General features: G+C 35.2%; 2 long non-coding RNA genes across 2 annotated transcripts; one reads left to right on the top strand and one right to left on the bottom strand.

Annotated features, from left to right (window-relative positions):
* Positions 517-2,790, top strand: LOC110270299. The gene is made up of 2 exons (XR_002359695.1): positions 517-1,569; positions 1,767-2,790. It is a non-coding gene; the product is annotated as an uncharacterized LOC110270299 (long non-coding RNA).
* Positions 991-17,367, bottom strand: LOC110270300. Its single transcript, XR_002359696.1, has 2 exons — positions 16,650-17,367; positions 991-4,500 (listed from the first exon to the last, which is right to left on the bottom strand). It is a non-coding gene; the product is annotated as an uncharacterized LOC110270300 (long non-coding RNA).

The raw sequence follows: 21,712 nt of genomic DNA, 5'->3' as shown, positions 1-21,712 counted from the left end.
CTAAAATTACTAAAAATATGCACTAATAATTAATTAACTAACACTAACACTAGTACTACTACTACAGCTAAAACAATAACAAAATCATATTTTCTAATCAACTAATAATTGATTTCTTTATTATTAATCAACAACAAAATAATCTAAAAAAAATACAGAACCCTAAACTATTTTTTTAAGCTATTTTCAGACTTCCAGTTAAAAAAAAAACAACAATAAACAACAAATACAACACAAAAACTAAATTAATAATAATTAAGTTTTATTATTAAATATTTCAAATAAAAATAAAATAGCTAAAAATATAAATTAATGATAAATCTGTTTTTGAAAAAAAAATTAAAATAAAATAAAAATTACTAATAATAGTTACTAATAATAAAATAATATCTGTACTAATCCTACTCCTACAGTTACAACAACACAAATCACATTAACAATTATCAGACCTAATCATATTTTTTTTTACCAATGTTCAGCCTAAACAAAGTTAAAAAATCCATTAAATACCTACTAATAACAATAGAAAATAAATAAAAAAATACTTACTTGTATTCTTCTTCAGCCTTGACGTTTTGCAAGTGAGGTTTGAGCAAATTTTAGAGAAAGTGATGGAAGGAAAAGGGGGACCGAAGAAGATGGATGATGGAGAAGAACAAATTAGTGTGGAACTGAATAGGGTTGCTATGTTAAGTATTAACCAACGCAGGAGAGAGAGTGGGAGTCACACATGCATGGAAAACATCAATGACTGTGACGGGAGTCTTATACACTTGAATATAAAATTGATTTATTTAATTAGCTTAGGTGTCAAATTAATTAGCTACTCTTTAATCAGTTAGTAGTTTGTTATAATTTTAGTGCAGTCAGTTATTTAACATGTGAAATGTAGTTGTGTGTGGCTGAGATATAAGGAAAGTGCACTTTTATAGTTAGTTAGGTTTTCTCATTTTTTTCCTTTTAGCTCAAATAAGAAGTTCCATCTTCTTCCCTCGACTTTCTTCAGTTTTCTCCAATTCAATTGAACATTCTCTCTGCCAAATTTCTCTATAACTTGCAGATTGCTCAGATAACAAATTTGTACATGATGCGGTGAGTATGAAAGCAATCAAGCACAGATAGCAGAATTGAAGAAACGTTGAAAGGAGTTTCCTGATCCGTAATCCTTTTCTTCAATCTACCTCCGTTCTTTTAAAATTTCTTCTCTCTCTTTCTTTATGTCCCCTTCTATGAGACTTGCACAATAGAGATTGATGAGATTTTGTTCGCTTCACTGAATTTTATACAAGTGGAAGTGGCGTTTTTTATCAACGAGTCTCAAAGAAGAAGTTCTGACTCTTTGCTGCTCTTAGATTCATTGATTCCTCCTAATGGAAGATCATTCATTGAGAAATCGGACTTCAAAAGGTGGCTCTAACAATCAGAGCGGCTCAATGAAAATGGATGTGAATGCTTTGGCACATCTTCTGAATCAGCTGTCAAATCTTCAAGCTCAAATGGCGTGAAGCAATATGAGTTTGACTCAAGATCCTTCCAGTCCCTACTTCATTCATCCTAGAGAAAATTCAGGTACATCGATTACACAAACAATTCTTACTCCTAATAACTATGGTAGTTGGAGTTGTTCAGATCTAAAAACAAGATAAAATTCATTGATCGAACAATTAAGCAACTTGATGTAGATGATGATAATTTTGATGCATAGAAGAGATGCAATAACTATCTTGTTTCTTGGATTAACCTTTCCCTATGTCCTGAAATACTAGAGAGTGTGACCTGGAGCAATGTTGCTTTCAATTTGTGGGACGATTTGAGACATCGATACTATAGAGGTGATAGGTTCAGGATTGTGGAATTGCAAGAAGAACTATTCGTTGCAAAGCAAGGGGATCTAAATGTGACGGCCTATTTTACCAAATTGAAACACATTTGGGAAGAAGTCAACAATTTTTGACAGATTCCGGGCTGTGTAATGTGTTCTGAGAGATGTGCTTGTAGATTAACAAAAATAAGAGAGTTCAGAGATGAGGATTAAGTCACAAGACTCCTAAGAGGACTGAATGAGCAGTACTCAACCGTGAGGTCACAATAATGCTAATGACACCCTTGCCTAATGTAAACCAATAAGTGTTCTCAATGTTACAAGATACTGTTTAATTCAGCTCAGAGCAAGAATTCCCCTCAAATGCAAGACTCCTTTGTTGGTCAAGACAGAGGAAGAGGCCATGGGAGAATCACTTCAGCAGGCAGAGAAAGAGGTGCAAAGATGATGTGCTCATATTGCGGAAAGGAAGGGCATACTGAGGACGCTGTTACAAGAAACATGGATATCCTCCAAATCTGAAACCACGGCAACAGTACAGTGCTCACACAAACCACATATTCACTGAAGAGAATGATGAAGATTTCAGTGATAAGCAGACTCAGTCTACTTGTCACCAAGAAGTCAGTGGCACACATAGTTCTGAATTTACTCTAGAGCATAGATTAGCATTGCTAGACCTTCTCAAAGGAAAAGGTGTTCAGCAGCAACCTCATAATGCAAAATAGGTTTTAACAAATTCTGTGCAAACCCCTAGCCAAGGTAAAACTATTTTACTGCAATTTAGCTCAAAAATCATGAGTTTATGAAGCCAAAATCAACAAATTGGGTCATTGATTCAGGTGCCACCGATCATGTCACCTTCAATTTAAAGGATTTTTAAACCTTTCAAAAGATAGAACCTATAACAGTGAAAATGTCCAATGGCATTGAAACAATAAGTGACACTATTAGAACTGTTGTATTCACTGAGCGCTTCTATCTTACAAATGTTTTTTTTATACTAGATTTTGATTTCAAACTCATTTGGGTTTCAAAATTGACCTCCAATTTAACGTGCCAATTACTAGTCAATTATGAACATTGTGAGATATAGGATTGGCTCACATTGAAAATGATTGTCATTGCTGAATGTGGAAAAGGGTTATATACACTAATTAATCAACCATATTGCTTTCCTTCTGTTTCAACTAAGGGACCTTCAATGGCAGAAATTAATCAAGTCAACACCTCACTAAGAATCAATAATTTTTGGCATTCTAGATTAGGTCACTTACCTTCACACAAAGTTGAGCATTATGAAAAAGAATTATACTTTCATAGATTGCAATAGAGTTGATTTGCTTTGTGATTCATGTCACCTTGCAAGGTAGAAAAAGCTCCCTTTTGATTACAGTTTGACTGAAATAAACAGGTGTTTTGACTTGATCATATGGATATTTGGAGTCCTCTTTCAATTCCTTCAACTGAAGGCTATAAATATTTTCTTACGATTGTAGATGGAAAGAGCAAGTTTACTTAGGACTTCTTTATGAAAACCAAGTCAGAAGCTTCTCAGCTTGTTCCAAATTTTGTCAATTATGTTAAAGTGCAGTTTGAACAGCAAAATAAAATGCATAAAAATAGATAATGGGCTTGAATTCACTCTCAAATTCTATTTTGCTAGTAGTGAAATCCTACACCAGACTTCCTATGCAGAAACACTGTAGCAAAATGGGATTGTGGAATGCAAGCATCAACATATATTAAGTGACACACGTGCACGGCTTTTTCAATCAAATATCCCAAAATGTTTTTGGCACTTTGAAGTGGCCCATGCAGTTCACCTAATAAATAGATTGCCAAGTAGTAGCTTGAAAAATGAAATTTTTTACAAACTGCTATATGGAAAGCTAGCTGATATCTCGAATTTAAAAGTTTTTAAATGCTTGGCCTATGCATCCACACTTACCACCTCAAGGTCCAAACTTGATCCACGAGCAAGAAAATCTATCTTTCTTGGTTTTAAAGCTAGGACCAAAGGTTTTAGATTAATTAATGTAACATCCAAAAGAATTTTGTTTCTCGGCATGTCACATTCTATGAAAATCAGTTTTCTTTCTCAAATTCTGCAGCAATTGAGAACATAAATTCCAATTTTGCGCTTCAAAATTTACCACTTAGCACTGCATCAAATACATATATTGATCCATTCATTTATGATTCATGCATTACATCTTCGCCTTATACTCATTTTTACTTTAGTTTACCATCGTCTTCAAGAACCGCACCACATCATTCTGTTGAGCATGCCACATTTGAATCAGAAATTGCACCAAACTCTTCAGTAGTATTAGACAATTCACATTCATTGCATCATCTTGATAACTCTGCTAGAAGGTCCACTAGAATAAGAAAATCTCGTTGTTACTTGAAAGATTATCACTACATGATAACCAACTCCACTACTAATGACAAATCATCTCATTCTTTGTATCCCTTTTCACAATGTTTATCTTTTCAGAAATTGACATCAAAATACAGACCTTTATCCCTTGCAACTTTGACCAATTCAGAACCTAGCACCTATGAAGAGGTTGCCACTCAACCTTGCTAGAGAGAGGCGATACAAGCTGAATTGAAAGCTTTAGACCAAAATCAAACTTGGGTGCTCACTGAACTTTCAAAGGCCAAAAAAGCTTGATGGTTATCAGTGGCTAAGAGAAAAGGGGTTGAATCTTATCTACTCTTTCTGCTGAATATTACTTTTTCTTTCTCGAGGGGACTTAGGAGATATTTTCACTTTTGTCTCATGGTCAGCTGAGAGACATTTTCATTTTTGTCTCCTAAAAAATAGAAACAGAAAAGCAGAAGGGAAGAAGAAATAACACCCAGATGTATTCTGGTTCAGCTACTAGGTGCAATGTAACCTACATCCAGTCTATATCACAACAATGATAGAATTACACTATCCTTGTAAGAAAATCCTCACAGGATCATGACACAAAACTTAAAGATGTACAAAAAACTTTTGAGACATCTTATAACTTTTTCTCACTGTTTTAACTCACTGCCTTTTTCCTCTCATTGGCTTTTTCTTACAAACCTCACCATGTTTGCCTTTTACAATGAGACTCAAACAGATCCAAATTGAGAAAAAGAAAATACAAAATAAACTACATGAAGGAGAAGAACTCTAACAGCTTGGGTAGCTATGAGAGTGAATTCTGTGCTTTTCACTTATTCTCCTTACTTTCAACCCTTGGTCGTTCACCCTTAATATAGAAGAGTGAAGCTTCCAAAGTTGAAACAAGTTCAACCCTCACAGTGTCTTCTTCTCCAACATCAGAGTAGCAGCGGCTTTATCAGAGAGAATAGAGAGGACCGAGGTTGTTGCATGCATGCTCACCTCATTACTCTCATCCTTTTTCTCCAAACTTCTTCAATCTTGACCATTGAGCTTGACTTTAGCCCCAAGTTTTGATTCTGACCGTTGATAAGCTTCTGACCCAAGATGGCTTGACGTTCTCCATTGTTGCTTCTTCTATGCTTGAGTCCTTGAAGCTTTCTTCTTCAATCCTCGGTGAAGCACAAAAGGGGAAAGAAACTTTTTGTTGTATTTGACTGAAGGAACTAGCTACTGGGTTGTAGCCTTCTTTTCTTTGCTTTGATTTAGCAAAAACCTTTTTGCCTTTCTTCACACTTAACCTCTTAGCTTTTTATTTTCTTCCTTCTTCTTCTTAGATGAAAGATTGTGATGGTTATCAGTGGCTAAGAGAAGGAGGGTTGAATCTTAGCCCATTTTCGCTTAATAATACTTGTTGGCTTTTGAAACCACTTATGGAAATTTTTTGTCTTTTTATCTCGTAACTAGCCACGAGACCTTTTATTTTGTCTCGTCCCCAGCCACGAGACTTTTCTTTTTGTCTCGTCAGACAACACGAGATATTTTCAGTTTTATCTCCTGGGCAGCAGAAACAGAAATGGAGTAGAAGAAAGAGAGAATTACACCAAGATATATCCTGGTTCAGCTGCTAAGTGCAAGGCAGCCTACATCCAGTCTCCATCACAACAATGATGGAATTTCACTATAATCATCCTTGATTACAAACACCAATTCTCCCTAGAAACTACCCTTCCTATCCGGGACAAGTCCAGAATCTAAACCCAAACTGAACTTGACTTGGTCACTGCCAAGCTTTCAACTGTAAAGTGCTAACCCAACTTACAAGAGGATTCCCACAGAATCATGAAATACAACACAGATGTACAAAGGAACTCTAAGGACATCTATGGCTTTTTCTTTTAATTTTGCATTCTCTGCCTTTTTCTGCTCTATGGCTTTTTCATTACAAACTTCACTGTTTGCCTTTTTCCATGAGACTCAAGACATGACAAAATTAAACAGAAAAATACTAAATGAAGAACATTGAAGGAGAAGAAATTCTGTCAGCTTAGAGAGCTATGAAAACTCTGTGCTCTCTCTTTTCTTTTTCTTGAATCAAACCCTGACTGTTCATCCTTACTTATAGGAAGAAGCCTTCAAGGTTGAAACCAAAACAGACCAAGCCAATATTTTTCTTCTTCAACTTGAACCGGTTCAGCCAGAGAGAGAGAAGAGATAACTCATGCAAAACCCAACATGCAATTACCTCTAGTCCTTCCTTGGTCACCACTCTTCATCAATCCGAGCCCTTCATCCTTGCCTTGCTCTCCAAGATGAACTTCTGGCCCTTGATACTTCATGATGATGGTAGCTTCATCTGCTCCAATCTTTGCCTCTTCCATCACGTAGCCACTGTAGCTACCTCCTGTGATAGTTGAGCAGAATCAGAGACAAGCCATCCTCCCAAGATTCTTCTTCTCTGTTGGCCGAGATCTTCACTTCCATTTTTGGTATGGAGGAGCCAAGATTTCTTCACAAAATCTTACCATAAGTGAAAGAGGATCTTAGCCACAGCATACTTTTAGTTTGCTTTTTCTTGCCATCATTGTGATGGTCTTTGTTGCTTGTTCTTCCTTTCGGTGTCTAGGCTTAGCTTCCATGCTTTCTCTGTAATGATATGACCGAAGGTAGAAGAAAGATGAGAGAGAAGATAGAGCTTAGAAGAAAAGCAATTAAATGAATCAAATTAATTGAAATGGGATTGCTTTTACTTCCCTTGCAGAGTGGCGTATAGCATTGATGATTACCATCACATCAATGACCAATTCTCTCTCATATTTTCAATGCAAGTATTAACTTTACTTAAATGAAATTTGAATTCCACCTCATAGTGGAAATGGATTCCGTTGGAAGCAAGAAGCAATACATTTGCTTTCACTCATGATTGGTTTCGGACCAAACAAGCAAAATTATTTGGGCTTGTATCAATGATAAATAAAACTGGCCCAACTAACAATTTGCTTCAGCCAAATCACTTAATCATTTTAACCAAGGCTAAGTATTTACAATCATATTGGGCTTATAATGATCATGATTGAATTTTGGCCCAAATCAATTCAGCCACAATGATTTAAAATCAATTTGTATCAATGCTGAATATTTTTAATCAAAATTTGGCTTGTTGCTGATTTCTTTTATTTTCGGCCCCCAAGCATACTTGCATAGCAAAAATTAATTTAATCAACATATATGAATTAATATTTTTGCAATTAATCAAATTAATAATGTTTAGTCATCACAAATATTAATTTTGAGTTTTTCAAACTCATCAATATCCCCCTTGATGACAAACATTATCAAATTGAAATGGAAAGAAATTAAAGATTGAAGTATAGAATACTCCCTTTGAATATTTGAATTTCTCCCCCTTTCTAATTGTCACAAGACTCCCCCTTAATGTATGCCTATTTTACCAAGGGAAGCTGCGTACCTGTAACAATTTTTATCAAGCCTAAGGCAACAATGTTATTCAACATATTCATTATGTAATGTTGAATGGCTTGATTTATGAGCAGAACTTAATGATAATCAAAACTCATTTGTTATCAATAATTTGATTTTCTGCTCTACAAAACAAATATTTTCTAATCAAATCAAGGCAGTTTGATCATAGCAAAAAATTTTCTAATCATTCATGATCATCTCAAACCATAGTACACCATGTTTCTCAACTTAAAGAAACTGCCAAAAATAAATCCAAAACAGCAATCATTATATCAAGTTAAAACAAATGCATCACAATTATAATCAACGAAGCATTTTACCAAGATAAATATCAAGCAATGGCAGCAATCACAAGCAATGGAAGCAATCACGGGATAAAATAAATGCATTATCAATATGCATTATCAAGCATCAACTGTATCATTTCAACAAGGGTGATCATGAATTCTCAAAAGAATTTCATCTCCTGTTTTCCAGTTTCCAGTTCCCCTGTTTTTCAGTTTCCATTTTCAGAACCAATTCCTCTCCCTTTTAGCATCAAGGGGCACCTGCAAAAGGAGTTTGATATAGTAAGCAAAATATCCAAAATATTTCCCAAAAGTATCTTCAGAGTATCACAGAGTTATAGTACTAACAGTAACCAACCAAACAGAACAGAGTATCAAATTGAGCCTAACATGCCAATATCAAATACTAAAAGAAACAAATTAATCATCAGATAAATGAAGATCAGATTCCTGAGGTCCTTCCTCACTAGCATCTCCCAGATCCTCCTCAAGACTCTCCAGCATCAAACTGATTTTATCCTTGCATCTTATCCAAGCCTTCTCATTTTCATAGGCTAACTTGCGTCCTGCTTTATGGAATTGTATCATGAGCTCGGACATATTTGAAAATTCTGTGAGAATTTCTTTGGTGGATTCGGTCGCCTTGGAAGATTCGGGCCGACTCTCATAGTCACTCTCCGAAGCCACAGATTTCTTGCCCTTGGTTCCTTTAACAGCTCCACCTCCTTTGATCATAGACACTTTGTTCTCTACAGCCTCATTCAGAAGATCAACTTTAAAATATTCAAATATGCTGGTTAAGAACATACCATAGGGCAGATTTGCCTTTTTGGTGCTCTTTACCGATTTCCACATGTGTCGGATCATAAGATAGCCAAAAGATATAGGAGTAGATGTAATAAGTGCAAAAATGATGAGAGATTCAGAGAGTGTTACTCTACTATGGGAGCCGTTTTGAGGAGTCAGGATGTAGGTGATAATTCTGTGAAGCAGAGAGTTGGTTGGTCCGAGGACTTTGTGGGTAGGAGTAGTGCCATCCAAGCCAGAGAGATTCTCACAAATGTGTTGAAGAACAACCTTGTAGGTGACGCCGACCTGTGAGTCCCACTTTTCGGCCATGTATGCTCTCGGCCCTTCCTCCTTGTAGCCCAAGGCCGTCCCAATGGTTACATTGTCAAGAGTGATATGAACTCGCTTCACATATGAATGGATGGTGCCATCAATCAGTCTCATGTTGGCATAGAATTTACGAACTAAGCTAGGGTAAACCGGTTTTTGAATGTGAAGCAATGGAGTCCATTGAAGCAGTTCAAAAAGAGGATATACATTTATCCCTTTGTTGGTGAGAGAGTCAAGGTTGACAAGATAGGTTGCACAGAGATGATGCTTTTTCAGAACCTCTTTGTGAAATTCATATGAAGCGCAGGAGTTGAATCTTGCAGGGTCATAATGAGAGTGTGTTTTGCTGAATTTATTCTTGAAATCCAAGGATTCCAGGTTTGATGGTTCCTTGGTGTTGTGCAGAGCGAATCTATTTTACTTCTGAGCACTCTTCCCGGGTGTGGCTTTCTTCTGTGGAGATGGTGGTGGAGACAGAATGGGTGATGTGTGAGATTCTTCCTCTTCCTCCACATGAACTCTTTCTTTCTTCTTCCTTGAAGAAGTTTTCGTGGCTATGACCTTCCTTCTCATGGTGTCGGTTTGCTTTAAGGGAGGTGAGGGAGAAGATGATGAGGTAGAGTGAATATGGATGTGGGTATGAGATTGTGGTGTGGACGGTTTTTGAGAGAAGAGAATCCGTTCGCTTTTCCTAAGGGCACTTTTCTTTTTCATGGTAGTGAAAATGGAGAAGTGGAAGGTGAGGGGGTTGAATAGAAACCGAATGGAGTGAGGGAGGAGGGAGGTTAAGGAAGCATTAAATGTGGAGTGGAAAGAGAATTAGAGGGAATTAAATGACCATTAAGTGGCGGTTAATACCCAAGGAGTTTCTCTTTTATTTGAAATAAATTGAAAGATGGTTTCCTAGAATCAAGGAATTAGGTGAAGGGAAGGATTTGATTTGACAATAACCACTTCCAATCAAGATTTGATGAGACAACAAAAGATTTTGATGTGCACAAGAAGGAAACTAACAAAACGGTCAGAGTGGGGTCAAGGAAATTTGGTGGGGCCCATGAGAATTAATTTTTGGCGCTGTCTCCCCCTTGATCACAGCCCTTCCAACACATACTTATTTTTATCTCGTCCATTCCTACAAGACAAAACTGAGCAGAATCAAAATTTCACAAGTTATCAATAGAACTTAAATCAATCATGCCCAAACTTTTTCTCAAAGTGCAAAATCTGTCTTCACATAGGGGTTTTGTAAAAATATCCGCAAGTTGGTCTTCAGATTTTACAAATTGAATATCAATAGTACCCTTTTGCACATGTTCTCTAATGAAGTGATATTTTATCTCAATGTGCTTGGTTCTTGAGTGCAGAACATGATTTTTTGAAATGTTTATAGCACTAATATTATCACAAAATAAGGGTATACTATTGATCTTTAATTTGTAATCTTCCAACTGCGTTTTTAACCAAATTAATTGAGAACAACATGCAGATGCAAAAATATATTCAGCTTCGGCTGTGGATAGAGCCACTGTGGCTTGCTTTTTGCTTGACCACATGTTGAGTGAGCTTCCAAGGAAGCAATACATGCCGGATGTACTCCGTCTATCCATCCTATCTCCCGCATAATCTGCATCACAAAACCCTACTGCACAAAAATCATCAGATTTAGGTTACCACAAGCCATAATCACTAGTTCCCTTAATATATCTAATAATGCGCTTAACGGCTGAAAGATGGAATTCTTTTGGATGAGATTGAAACCTTGAACATACACCCACACTTTGAACAATGTCCGGTCTAGAGGAGGTAAGGTACATGAGTGAACCTATCATTCCTTTATACCTTGATTCATCCACATCTTGGCCATCATCATCCTTTTCAAGTTTTGTGTTATGATGCATTGGTGTTCCCATTGGTTTGGAACTTTCTAGGCCAAATTTTTTTATAAGTTCTTTTGCATAATTTTCTTGGTGAATAAAGGTACCACTAGGAGTTTGTTTAATTTGGAGGCCAAGAAAGAAAGTAAGCTCTCCCATTAAACTCATCTCAAACTCACTAGTCATGAGTTTTCCAAACTCTTCACATAAGGACTCATTGGCCGAACCAAATACAATGTTATCCACATAAACTTGAACTAGGAGAATGTCATCATTAGATGCTTTAATGAATAAAGTTGTGTCGGTGGTTCCCCTTTAAAAGTGATTTTCTAATAGGAAGGCACTAAGCCTTTCATACCAAGCTCTTGGAGCTTGTCTAAGGCCATAAAGGGCCTTTGAGAGTTTAAAAACATGTTTTGGAAAATCTTTATATTCAAAGCCGGGGGGTTGAGCCACATACACTTCTCTATCAATAAAGCCATTAAGAAAAGCACATTTAACATCCATTTAAAACATTTTGAAACCCTTATGGGCAGCATAGGCAAGAAGCAACCTAATTGCTTCTATTCTAGCTACCGGAGCAAAAGACTCATCGAAATATATGCCCTCTTCTTGATCGTAACCTCGGGCCACTAATCTAGCCTTGTTACGAACAACTTGTCCATCCTCACCAAGTTTATTTTTAAAGACCCACTTAGTACCCGTTACTTTCTTACCATCCGAATGAGGTACTAGTGTCCAAACCTCATTCTTGTCGAATTGGGCAAGCTCTTCTTGCATTGCTTTGACCCATGAGGGATCTTCAAGAGCTTGTTTGACATTGTTGGGCTCCATTTGTGATAAGAGGGCAAATTGGCTTGGTTCGGATTGCCTTTTGGTTGAGGATCTTGTTGTTACTCCTTGAGAGGGATCACCAATGATAAAGTCATGAGGATAACCCCTCATAGACTTCCATTCCCTGGGCTTCCGGAGTGGTGTTGTGCTTTGATGAACTTCTGGTGGTCTCTCTGTTTCAGTTTCTCGTGCCTGCTCAGGAGACAAAATGAAAATGTCTCCTCCAATCTGACGAGACAAAACTGGGCTGGCAGATTCTTCATTTTGAACAGATTTAGAATTTTCTTCACTGGTTCCTTTATTGATAACATCTTCACAATCTGTATCATCTTCTATCACAGCACTGGGAATTGTATTAGAATCACAAAAAGTAACATGTATGGATTCCTCTATGGTCCTATGTTCTTTGAGAGAAATCATAAAGGCCTTGCTAGTGGTGGAATATCCGACAAACATTCCTTCATAGGATTTTGAATCAAATTTACCAAGGTTTTCTTTATTGTTAAGTACAAAGCATTTGTATCCAAAAACATGAAAATACTTAAGATTTGGAGGGGTTCCTTTCCATAGCTCATAGGGGGTTTTCTTCAACCCTTTTCTAATAATTGTTCTATTCAAAATGTAACAAGCTGTATTTACAGTTTCAGCCCATAAAAATTTAGGAATCTCATTCTCACAAAGCATGGCCCTAGTCATCTCTTGAAGGCTTCTATTCCTTCTCTCAACCACCCCATTTTGTTGAGGGGTTCTAGGGCATGAAAAGTTATGAGCAATTCCAAAGTCATCACAGAATTTTTCAAAGTCTTGGTTTTCAAATTCTCTTCCGTGATCACTTCTCAAATAGGCAATTTTTAAATCTTTTTCATTTTGAATTTTCTTGCAAAGAGTTGAAAAAGCATGAAAAGCATCATTTTTATGAGCAAGAAAAAGTACCCAACCAAATCTAGAGTAATCATCTACCACCACAAGACCATAGTGTTTACCTCCTAAACTTTGAGTTCTTGTTAGACCAAAAAGATCAATGTGTAACATCTCTAATGGCCTTTTAGTTGAAATTCCATCTTTTGGTTTAAAAGAGGATTTTACTTGTTTTTTCAATTGGCAAGCATCACAAGTAAGATCCGTATCAAATTTGATATTTGAAATTCCTCTAACCAGATTTTTCTTAACTAGCTTAGAAATTTGGTACATGCTAGCATGACCCAACTTTCTATGCCATAGCCATTTTTCAGATTCAAGAGAGGTAAAACATGTTACATTTTGTTCTTTCAAGTCCTCAAGAGTTAATCCATACACATTATTGCACCTTTTAGCTTCAAATAAAATATTCTCAGATTTTTCATACACAACCAAACACACAAACTTTCTAAAAATAACTTCAAAACCTAAATCACACAATTGGCTAACACTAAGTAAGTTATGTTTCAAACCATTTACAAGAAGATCATAATTTATACAAGATGAAAAGATTTTACCAACTTTCCCAACAGCCACTATCTTTCCTTTCTTCGGCTTTTCTTCCTTCTTCAACTTAAGGCAGTCGGACTTGAAGTGGCCTTTTTCCTTACAGTTGTAGCAAGTCACCTTGCTAAGATCTTTCTTCTGTTTTCTTGAGCTTCACCATTTTCTTGAATTTTTTTGCAAACAACACAAATTCATTTTCAGATGAGTTATCACTAGATTCATCATCCAGAGGGTTAGTAACAGATGAGAAAGCTATTCCTTTCTTTTTTGAATCCCTTTTTAAATAGGTGTTTTCAAAAGCAAGTAAATTTTCTCTCAAATCATCATAAGTCATGGAGTCAAGACCACTACTCTCAAAAATAATTAATGCTTTTGTTTCCCACTCTTTTGTGAGACATCGCAACACTCTTCTCACTAGCACAGATTCAGGATACTTGATTCTCATAGCATACAAGCCAACAATAATGGTGTTGAAGCGCTCAAACACCTCATCAATGGATTCTCCTTCCTTCATTGCAAACATTTCATACTCTCTGTTTAACATATTTATCCTGGTCTTTTTTACAATGGTGGTTCCTTCATGAGTAACTAGGAGTTTGTCCCAGATTTCCTTTGCTGTTGTGCATCGTGATACACGTCGGTACTCCTCAAAGATGATAGCACAGTTAAGTAAGTTGATAGCCTTGGCGTTGAGTTCAACCTTCTTTCTGTCTTCTTCGGTCCACCTTGCTTCTGGTTTAGGAGTGACAACTCCTTCGGCACTTGTGACGGTTGGATATTGAGGGCCTTCCAGGATAATCTTCCAAAGTCTGTAGTCCACTGCTTGCACAAAGATCTTCATTCTCTCCTTCCAATAGGTATAGTTTTTTCCATTGAAAAGAGGAGGTCTGTTGCTTGGTTGTCCTTCAGTCAGGTTATAGGACACTAGATTTGAGCCACTGTTTTCTGCCATCAGGATCTTTTCTCCAAGCTGCAAAGCTTGATCTCTTTGAGACCAAGCTCTGATACCAATTGATGGTTATCAGTGGCTAAGAGAAGGGGGGGTTGAATCTTAGCCCCTTTTCGCTTAATAATACTTGCTAGCCTTTGAAACCACTTCTGAAAACTTTTTGTCTTTTTATCTCGTAACTAGCCACGAGACCTTTTCTTTTGTCTCATCCCCAACCACGAGACTTTTCTTTTTGTCTCGTCAGACAGCACGAGATATTTTCAGTTTTATCTCCTGGGCAGCAGAAATAGAAATGGAGTAGAAGAAAGAGAGAATTACACCAAGATATATCCTGGTTCAGCTGCTAAGTGCAAGGCAGCCTACATCCAATCTCCATCACAACAATGATGGAATTTCACTATAATCATCCTTGATTACAAACACCAATTCTCCCTAGGAACTACCCTTCCTATCTGGGACAAGTCCATAATCTAAACCCAAACTGAACTTGACTTGGTCACTGCCAAGCTTTCAACTGTAAAGTGCTAACCCAACTTACAAGGGGATTCCCACAGAATCATGAAACATAACACAGATGTACAAAGAAACTCTAAGGACATCTATGGCTTTTTCTTTTAATTTTGCATTCTCTGTCTTTTTCCGCTCTATGACTTTTTCATTACAAACCTCGCTGTTTGCCTTTTTCCATGAGACTCAAGACATGACAAAATTAAACAGAAAAATACTAAATGAAGAACATTGAAGGAGAAGAAATTCTGTCAGCTTAGAGAGCTATGGAAACTCTGTGCTCTCTCTTTTCTTTTCCTTGAATCAAACCCTGACTGTTCACCCTTACTTATAGGAAGAAGCCTTCAAGGTTGAAACCAAAACAGACCAAGCCAATCTTCTTCTTCTTCAACTTGAACCGGTTCGGCCAGAGAGAGAGAAGAGATAACTCATGAAAAACCCAACATGCAATTACCTCTAGTCCTTCATTGGTCACCACTCTTCATCAATCCGAGCCCTTCATCCTTGCCTTGCTCTCCAAGATGAACTTCTGGCCCTTGATGATTTATGATGATGATAGCTTCATCTGCTCCAATCTCTGCCTCTTCTATCACGTAGCCACTGTAGCTACCTCCTATGATAGTTGAGCAGAATCAGAGACAAGCCATCCTCCCAAGATTCTTCTTCTCTGTTGGCCGAGATCTTCACTTCCATTTTTGGTATGGAGGAGCCAAGATCTCTTCACAAAATCTTACCATAAGTGAAAGAGGATCTTAGCCACAGCATACTTTTAGTTTACTTTTTCTTGCCATCATTGTGATGGTCTTTGTTGCTTGTTCTTCCTTTCGGTGTCTAGGCTTAGCTTCCATGCTTTCTCTGTAATGATATGACCGAAGGTAGAAGAAAGATGAGAGAGAAGATAGAGCTTAGAAGAAAAGTAATTAAATGAATCAAATTAATTGAAATGGGATTGCTTTTACTTTCCTTGCAGAGTGGCGTATAGCATTGATGATTACCATCACATCAATGACCAATTCTCTCTCATATTTTCAATGCTAGTATTAACTTTACTTAAATGAAATTTGAATTCCACCTCATAGTGGAAATGGATTCCGTTGGAAGCAAGAAGCAATACATTTGCTTTCACTCATGATTGGTTTCGGACCAAACAAGCAAAATTATTTGGGCTTGTATTAATGATAAATAAAACTGGCCCAACTAACAATTTGCTTCAGCCAAATCACTTAATCATTTTAACCAAGGCTGAGTATTTACAATCATATTGGGCTTATAATGATCATGATTGAATTTTGGCCCAAATCAATTCAGCCACAATGATTTAAAATCAATTTGTATCAATGCTGAATATTTTTAATCAAAATTTGGCTTGTTGCTGATTTCTTTTATTTTCGGCCCCCAAACATACCTGCATAGCAAAAATTAATTTAATCAACATATATGAATTAATATTTTTGCAATTAATCAAATTAATAATATTTAGTCATCACAAATGTTAATTTAGAATTTTTCAAACTCATCAGATTGATTTGACCGAAGCAAGAGAGAGGAGAAAGAAGAGAGAATAGCTTTCCGTGGAAGTTTTTCAAGAAATTAAATTGGATTGAAATTCAAGTTCCAGTTACCAAGAATGAGAATTTGCAAATTAAACCCCTTGGATATTGTGATCACCGAATGGGCTTTTGAAGGCTTTGGGCCATTTTGATTTTCTTCCTTTTTAATGTTCAGTCACTATTTTTGAATCAATTTGATATAAGGCTAGACTTATTTAGTGGTCAAAACGGATTTGTATTACTGGGCCAATAGAAAATTAATTTTTCTTCTTGCACACTAAAAAAAATCAAACAAACAATTGAAAATATTTTAATAAATATCTAATTTATATTTTAATAATATTTGATCATCATTTTAGTTTTCCAAACTTAACAAAGTTGTTGGGTGCAAGTGGATTTTTTGTGTCAAGTTCAATCTAGATGGTTTAATTGAGTGGCACAAGGCCAGATTGGTAGCCAAAGGGCTCACTCAAGTACAAAGCGTAGACTATGCGAATACTTTTAGTCCAATGATAAAAATGATCACTTTTAGAGTTATCTTGACAATTGTAGCAGCCAAGAAGTGGCACCTCAAGCAGCTGAATGTGAACATTGCATTTTTACACGGCGACTTGGACAAGGAGGTCTATATGAAGCTTCCACCTAGATTGAACACCTCCCAACCAAGACCTGTTTGCAAGCTAAAAAAGCCTTTCTATTACTTGAAGCAAGCTAGCAGGCAATGAAACATTAAGTTGGCCCGACACTAGTTGCTACAAGCTACAAGAAGTGTGTTGAGATCATTTCCTCTTTGTTAAAACCAGGGCAGATGGATTTATTGCCATCCTCGTGTATGTTGATGATCTAGTTTTGATTGGTGATGACATTGCTAAAATTTATGCAATTAAAGAGATCTTACATGCCAAATTTAAAATCAAGGATCTTGGTAATTTGAAATATTTCATAGGGATAAAAGTTGCAAAGTCAAATGATGGAATTCACATATACCAAAGGAAGTACACCATTGATTTGCTTAAGGACTTTGGGTATCTTGAGTGCAAACTTCTCTCAACTCTAATGGACTACACAAGAACTCATAAGTTGGCACTCTTTTACCAGATTGCACGGTTTTATAGGCAACTTGTTGGGAGGCTATTTTATTTCATAAATACTAGACCTGATATTTTCTATGTAGTGGACAGATTAAGTCAATTCCTAGACTCTACTACTACTGCTTACTTAGATGTTGCTTTTCAGGTTCTGAAATATCTCAAAAGAAAGCCATCCCAATATTTATTCTTTCCTTTAGTCTCAAATTTGCATATCTCTTAATTCTTTGATGTTGATTGGGCCACATGTACTGATACAAGACGATCAATCTTTGAATTTTGCTTCATGCATGGGGGGAGGGGAAGGACTTAATAAGTTGGAAGAGTAAGAAGTAAACTACTGTGGTTAGATTCTCAGCTGAAGTTGAATATAAGTCACTTGCTTTAACCACTTGTGAAGTAAGATGGTTGTCTTTCCTCATGACATTTATTGATATGCCTCTTCAGAAGCTAATTACCATCTTTTGTGACAATTAATTCGCTATTCACATTACACGTAATCTTATTTTTTATGAGAGATTGAAGCATACAGAAGTGGACTGTCATATTACGTGAGAACAAATTCTTTCTAGACTCATTCATCTCATGCATGTTAGTAGTAAAAACTAGTTAGTAAATTATCATGTTTGGATTGCTATTTATACAATCCTACTTTACGAAAGGGTGTGACGTGAGTCTTACACACTTGAAAATAGAATTGTTTTATTTAATTAGCATAGGTGTCAAATAAGTTAGATATTCTTCAATTAGTTAGTAGTTTGTTACAATTTCAGTGCAGTAGTTATTTAACACGTGAAGTGTAACTGTGTGTGACTGAGATATAAGGAAAGTGCACTTATATAGTTAGCTAGATTTTCTCATTTTTTTTTTCTTTTAACTCAAATAAGAAGTTCCATCTTCTTCCCTCGATTTTCTTCAATTTTCTCCAATTCAATTAAACATTCTCTCTGCCAAATTGCTCTGTAGCTTATAGATTGAGTTAATAGTCAAAACCATCTCTGAAAGATACTCCGATTTTTATTTTAGTTCTCGAAATATAAAATTAATCGAAATTGTCCCCGAAAGGAAAGATACACGACTTGGTCACGTTAGTCCTTCCGTCAGTTGGATGATGAGGTGTCACGTTAAGTGCCATGTGGTATGATGACGTGGTGGGTTAATGCCACATGTCACAAGATGATTGGTTGACGTGTCAGATCAGTGACACGTGGCGTGCCACGTGTCGTGTCACTCGACATGTAAAAAAGTTATTTATAATCAAAATAGTCCTTAAAAATTCAGACGTAAGTCATTTTCATTCCTAAAATTTTAAAAATTAATCAAATTAGTCCTTATATAATTTTTTTATTTTTTCTTGATAATATTAAATTTGAAATATTTTTTGATACTACTAATTTTAATAGAAATGTAATTGACAAACAAAAAATTCGTAATTGTATCTTTTCTTCTTAAAATTTTTTTCAATAAAATTATCTCTCTCCTTTAATTCTTCTCAAAATCTCTCTTATTCTTTTCTATTTTAAAATCTTTTTCTTACATTATTAGATTTTGCTAGAATATATATATATATATATATATTCAAAATTAAAATGTATGTATTTGTTAACCTAAACAAAGTTATATGCTCAAAATCAAAATTTATGTAAGTTAACCTAAACAAAGTTATACCACTATTTTTTTCTACTACATCTTTTTTTTTAATTACGGTATTACTTACATATAAGATGTAATGGTAGTGATATTCAAAGTCAAAATTCAAGAAGATCCATAAATTTTGCTTCAATTTTAAACTTTACAAAATATTAAAAATTTGTTGCTTAATTATTATTATTATTATTATATATGCTAAACGAATTGCTTCTTAAGCGTACTACATGCAAAGATCATATTAAATTTTTGTGTATTTCATATGTTTGAGATAGATTATATAATTTTTCTTTTAATATCACTACCATTACATCCTATATGTAAGTAACATCGCAATGGGAAAAAAAAAGATGTAGTAGAAAAAAAAATAGTGGTATAACTTTGTTTAGGTTAACATACATAAATTTTAATTTTGAGCATATAACTTTGTTTAGGTTAACAAATACATACATTTCAACAATTTTGAGTATATATATATATATTCCAGCAAAATGTAATAATATAAGAAAAATATTTTAAAATAGAAAAGAATAAGAGAGATTTTGAGAAGAATTAGAGAAAGATAATTTTATTGAAAAAAATTTTAAGAAGAAAAGATACAATTACTAATTTTTTGTTTGTCAATTACATTTCTATTAAAATTAGTAGTATCAAAAAATATTTCAAATTTAATATTATCAAGAAAAAATAAAAAAAATTATATAAGGACTAATTTGATTAATTTTTAAAATTTTAGGGATGAAAATGACTTACGTCTGAATTTTTAAGGACTATTTTTATTATAAATAACTTTTTTACATGTCAAGTGAAACTGGCACTGATCTGACACGTCAACCAATCATCTTGTGACACGTGGCATTAACCCACCACGTCATCATCCAACTGACGGAAGGACTAACATGACCAAGTCGTGTATCTTTCGGGAACGATTTCGATTAATTTTATCTTTCGAGGACCAAAATGAAGATCGGGGTATCCTTCAAGGATGATTTTGACTATTAACTCCTTATAGATTGCTTAGATAATGAATTTGCACAATAACGTTTTCAGGAAAATAACATTGTCATTTTGTGCCACAATAGCGTTGCCATTTTGACCGTGAATTCTATCATCTTCCACAACGGGGTATTACCAAGGTTCTAAAAATTGGACCGGTTATCAAACTGCTCTAGTTTCATTGGTTTACTGGTCTAACCGGTCCAACCGATGGTTCAACCAGAAAAATCGTTCTAGAATAGAATAATAAATAAATTATAAATAAACATCTTAAAATATAATTATAGTCTAATATAAATTTTAATGTCTTCCAAATATAAAGTATTACATCAACCAAAATCTAATATAACCTTTGATTTCATAATTATTAATGATTTATCATTCATTAGTCATTATATGTCACTATTGAACTTATTAAAATAGTCACAAAAAAATCACTGAATTAACTAAATCAATAACAAATATTCGATCATCTACTCATAGCTAAACTCAGCATTATAGCATGACAAATCATCAACAACCAATAATGTAACTAGAAATTTCCAGTCTCAATGGGAAAATACCAAGTCATCATTGAATCAAAAGGCAAAGAACTTTTGCTGTTGATGTTGTTGTTATTGATTTCATCCAATCTTGATCCCATCCATGAAAAGGGCCAATGAAGGGTGACAAGCCTCATCAAGCTCCTTTGCTTGCCATTCTTGGGGCTGCCAGCATTCTTCTTTGAGATAACATGCCATTTCCACTCCCTATAAACAACTGGACATCAGAGACATTCTCTTAACAACTTGATATGAAGTAAAGTAGCATTAGAAGTTAGAACACAGGGTATTCTTCATAGTTCAAGTTTCAGTGTGGCATCTATCTATCTATCTATCTTATAATAAAATTTTCAGCCAAATTTTAACAAAGTTTCAGCACATTCTTAATACAGAGTAATAAACTTTTCCAAATCTTCCTGAAGTTAAGCATATTAGAAAAAGAAACCCAACTTTTAGGAGCCAGTAACAAAATCATGAAAACACGGTGGTGCTTGAGAAGACTCACCGATTTCTGAATGAGGGAGAAGCGTAGACGATCGGACGAAAACAAGGTGGTGCTTGAGAGCAACGAACGGCGGCGCTGAGTAGGAGTGTTCATGGTTTGGTTAATTCGAAAACCAAACCAGTTTTTTGGTTAACCAAAAATATAGTATTGGTTAATTAACCAAATTAGTTTTACATGATGAAATAAGTTATTAATCGGTTAGTGAAATTCAAAACTGGTTAGTGAAATTCAAGACCGGTTTTTTTATAAAAAAAACCGGTTTTTATACCATAAAATTGGTTTTTACATGTAAAAATAGGTTTTTACACAAAAATCAATATTTTTACATACAAAAACCCAAATTTTTAAACCTTTTATTAATTGAATTTTTTAATCTAAATTTTTTTTTTCTAAATGGTACGAGTAACATTTGTAAATAATGAAATCCCTTCCATTGCTTTCGTTCCTTTTTCTTTCTTATCTCTTTTTAGCATTTTCTATAAATAATTTTTTCTAATATAAATAATTTTTTTCTAAATGATACGAGTAACTTTTTCTTATCTCCTTCTTTCCATCTCTCTCCTTTTCTCTCCCCCTCCTCTTCTCTCTTCCTTCTCTCTCTCTCTTTCTCCCCTTCCCCTCTTTCTCCCCCTTCCCTCTCTTTTTCTTCCTCTCTCTCT

The sequence above is a fragment of the Arachis ipaensis genome, chromosome B03 (assembly GCF_000816755.2).
Source record: "Arachis ipaensis cultivar K30076 chromosome B03, Araip1.1, whole genome shotgun sequence".
Classification (NCBI taxonomy): Eukaryota; Viridiplantae; Streptophyta; class Magnoliopsida; order Fabales; family Fabaceae; genus Arachis; species Arachis ipaensis.
Note: the sequence above shows the minus strand (reverse complement) of the source record. Positions and strands in the feature narration are given on the sequence as shown.